This window comes from Palaemon carinicauda, chromosome 21 (assembly GCF_036898095.1).
Source record: "Palaemon carinicauda isolate YSFRI2023 chromosome 21, ASM3689809v2, whole genome shotgun sequence".
In the NCBI taxonomy this organism is placed as follows: domain Eukaryota; kingdom Metazoa; phylum Arthropoda; class Malacostraca; order Decapoda; family Palaemonidae; genus Palaemon; species Palaemon carinicauda.
The window spans coordinates 89,224,386-89,229,385 of NC_090745.1; positions in this window are offsets into that span (position 1 = coordinate 89,224,386).

Genomic DNA, 5,000 nt, shown 5'->3' on the forward strand with positions numbered 1-5,000 from the left:
AAGAGAGAAGCAAGTAAACATTTGAAAAGATGGTTACAAAAATACTAAACATCTAAATAATTACAATAACTATACAAACGACCTTAGAAATAAAGTCCAACGCAAATTTCTCTTAGATTATATAGTATTAGACAAAGAGAAGAAATTATATATATGCATCAGGAAATTCAGAGGAAACAACGAAAAGAACGGAAGGAAATGTTAATAAAGAAAACAATTCCAGAAGGTGTAAATAAAATGAAGAGTGTAATGAAATGCTAAATCAATAATGAAAGGAGACTAAACGCGATCAAGAAACTGTCTTCGAATGGAAGGAAATTTACGCAATATGAATGATATCATGAATGGGAGAACGAAGCTAGTGAAGTGAATGAGGTATAACAGGTGTAGGATTTACGATGAGAGGATGTAACTATGATGTAACTAGGATGAAAGGTCTGAGGACGTGGAATCAAAGAACATAAATAATGTTTTAAAAATATGGAGAAAGTGTGAATGATGGATTTGTAAGCAAATGTGTAAACGTAAGATTGTTTCGGTTAAGAGTATGTGATGATAACGACTGAGATTAGAAAGGTGACAGCTGGAATAAGATGATGATGAATTAAGCAAAAATTCAGATGGCACAAGAAAATAACAGTTAATAGCAAAATAAACACTAACTTCAGAGAATGAAATATGCAGTTAATAAACACTTCTAGAGAGGAATAAAACTGAAAACGGCATAAAAGTCACAGGAGCAAACCAATAACAATTAAAAAAATGTATAAAGTCATTCATCTGAAAAATGTGACAAAGTCATAACCATCGTGATTTCAACACAACTCAGGAGAAAAAATAAAAAATGAGGCATTATAGGCTTCGACAATGAAAAAAAAAAAGCGTACAGGCCTATATAACATACAATATTATTAATAAATAATCAAAAGCCACAAACTCGAAATAGACACAAAGAAGGGACTAATGATTAATTTGCAGGTAAAGTAAGTACTGATAAAAAGTTCTCGGTTGACTTGGAAATCAATAGAAGTAAATGAATTCCCAAAAGGTTAAAAAGGAAATAAAATACCACCATTGAAGGTGAGAAGGAGAAATTCCAATATAAAATAATGAAAGGATTCAGATATAGTGTTATTCGAAATTTCAAAAGGGCAAATGGAATTAACTCCTTGATTTTCTAACAGATTTGTGATATTGAAAGGAAATCCAAAAAGGTTGAAACTGATCCAAAAGAAATTCTTGGGAATACAGAGACAGTAATAAAACAAACGGACTCAAAAGAAGAGAAAATAAATTTTATTTTGATTACAAAGATTTGATACTATGCTGTCAGGATATTATACCATGTACATTTCTACAAAACGCTATTTGAATCACTTCTACACTTGCACAGTGGGGGCTGATTCGTTTGGTTGACACAGAGCTAGATTCCAACAATGGTCAAAGAAGTTCCGTTGGTTTAAGTTTTGGATATAATAGTTAAAGCTCATTGGTGCTTCAGCCAATATGGCTCATATTACAAAGTATAACAGAAAGCAGATAGATAAAAGTTGCGTTTGGCTTAATAATAATAATAATAATAATGAAAAAAAAAATCAAGAAGTTTAAGGAGAAAGAGAAGGGGCATCATGTAGGTATACTATCACAGTTCTTGGATTACTTGCAGTGATAACACCTTACTTGTAAACAAGTTGCATTACAAGACATAAATGTCTTAAAAAAAAAAAAAAAAAAAAAAAAAAAAACACTCCGTTATCCACAAAAATAAGGGATTACCTACGTTAATTTTTTATTTCATATTCCAAAGGACAAAACCTATTCACTACTTCATAGTGTACATATAAGTACATGTATTTACGCTATGCACATTGAAGTAGTACATAGCGTCTATGAAAACAATGGGTTAATATCCTGAATGCAGATAAAGTACTTGGACTTGACAACCTAAAAGAAACCTATCAAGCTCTCCGTAATTATTTGCAAACCCCTTTACAAACATTATCTTTATCAAAAAAAAAAAAAAAAAAAAAATCTGTTTACTATAGGCCTCACTCAAATCCCCAGCCAGAAAAGGCCTAATCACATAAATTAGACATAACGACATCTAACTTGTTAGGCGAGAGTGGGAGGGAGGTTAAGCTATCACCTAAAGTAAACAAACCCACCCAATCTTGTTTGTTTACGGCAGACTGATCCTACCGAGGAGCCTTCTGCAGGCAAACATGGCTGGGAACCACGTCAGCATTTATTTATCTCTTTGCTGATTCGTGCAATAATATTTAGGATTTATCCCTATCCATATTCATAAGAATTGCCATCCATGAGTATGAATTATTATTACTGTCATTACTTACTATTATTATCATTACCATAATTATCATTAATATCATTAAAATATGTTTGCAAAATCCTTCAGATTTATCTGTAATAGTACGATCAGATCTCAAGGTTCCATTGCTTATTTAACACCCAGAAGTCCACAGCAATCCTCTAATACCTCTCAACACGTTATCAACCAAACCACACACTAGGTAAGGGACAGCTTATTTCAAAGCAAGTAACCTTCAGTCTTACTGAGATTGCTATCAGTGCAAACAATTTGTTTTTAAAGCGATACGATGACAGACGGTCATACAGTTTATCTAAAACCACTTTTCAAAACCGGAAAATATTTACCCGGAAGTCTCCTAAGTTACGAGATTACAATTATTTGAGTTTGAATGAGATGCTTCCCAGTAGCTTACGTCCTGTGATTTACTAACATACAAACGCGCACATATATAAAAAACAGAATACTTTCAATAATTTTGATATTTTTATCCTTAGAAAAGCATTACATTCCCACTGAAGAATTGATCTTTGTTGGCAGAATAAGAATATTACTATCATCTTTACCCGTCAAGACATAAAAAATGGCTGAAAAGCTATTTGCCATTTATCTGTGCTTCAATGAAATTAACCGGTGCTGTTCTCCACAATTTGCAAATGTTTATATATATATATATATATATATATATATATATATATATATATATATATATATATATATATATATATATATATATATGTATATATATATATATATATATATATATATATATATTAAATATATATACATATATATATGTATGTACATATATATATATATATATATATATATATATATATATATATATATATATGTACATATATATATATATATATATATATATATATATATATATATATATATATATATATATGGATAAATATCAACACAACATCGTGTTCAAATAGAAATAAATTTCTACCTCATACTTGGGATCGAACGCTAGCCCCTTCTAATGAAAGGCCAGGTCGAAACCAACCATGCCACGAGAGCCCATAAAAGAAATTGGAACCTGACGCTACCAGCTGTCCGAGGATTTACCTGGCGAGACATCAGTCTCTTACCAGCGAGTTTTACCCAATTTCCCGGGCCACCACGTGACACAATTGGTAGTAATTCATTCAAATTACCCCTAATGAGTCAATATGGATAAATATCAACACAACATCGTGTTCAAATAGAAATAAATTTCTACCTCATACTTGGGATCGAACGCTAGCCCCTTCTAATGAAAGGCCAGGTCGAAACCAACCATGCCACGAGAGCCCATAAAAGAAATTGTGAGGTAGAAATTTATTTCTATTTGAACACGATGTTGTGTTGATATTTATCCATATTGACTCATTAGGGGTAATTTGAATGAATTACTACCAATTGTGTCACGTGGTGGCCCGGGAAATTGGGTAAAACTCGCTGGTAAGAGACTGATGTCTCGCCAGGTAAATCCTCGGACAGCTGGTAGCGTCAGGTTCCAATTTCTTTTATGGGCTCTCGTGGCATGGTTGGTTTCGACCTGGCCTTTCATTAGAAGGGGCTAGCGTTCGATCCCAAGTATGAGGTAGAAATTTATATATATATATATATATATATATATATATATATATATATATATATATATATATATATATATATGTACATATATACATATATATATAAATATATATGTGTGTATAGATATAAATATATATATATAAAGATATATATATATTGATTTATAATTTATATATAATATATATAGACTTATATATGGAACATATATGAATATATTCTGCCAATCATAAAATATTGAATGAAAATAAGCAAGCATAGTTTTTCCAGTCCTAAAAATATAAATGAACAGGTACAGAAGACTATAGATAAATACAAAACATCAATAGGGAAACTGTCTTCGGAAGAAATATCATCGACTATGATATAAAATGGTCTTATGAAAAATATACATAAATACATATATTTATTATATATCTGTGTGCGTCTATCAATGTAGTGAAATCAATTAGCCTATGGCATAGAAAAAAACGGAAATTAGACATAAACAATGTGAAATTTACATTACTATAGTCCATTTCTTTTAGCGATGCATATTTGCACCGACTCGCGGCGGTGCCCTTTTAGCTCGGAAAAGTTTCCTGATCGCTGATTGGTTAGAATTATCTTATCCAACCAATCAGCGATCCGGAAACTTTTCCGAGCTAAAAGGGCACCGCCGCGAGTCGGTGCAAATATGCATCGCTAAAAGAAATGGACTATAGTTATTATCCCAAGTCATATATTGATCATGGCATGTGCTACGAAATTATGGCCTTGCTTAACGACCAGCGTATCTGGATGAAATAATGGTAATTTATGTAACTTTTCTCCGTTTCCTTATCTAGATAGAACAGAGCAGCGAATATGTTCGTCATTGTGCAAAGAAAATGCCCAGTCATCTGACCAGGTGTCAATGGCAGTAGTATACAATAGAATAGGTACCGGCGATAATAATTCTGACTACTACGATAAGATGTAGGTTTGAATAGCTTTATGTCAACAAAAATTACTGTAATCTATATATTTATGTATATAAATTTACATACATATGTGAGTATCTGCCTGTACAGTATTGCATATACATACATATATATATATATAT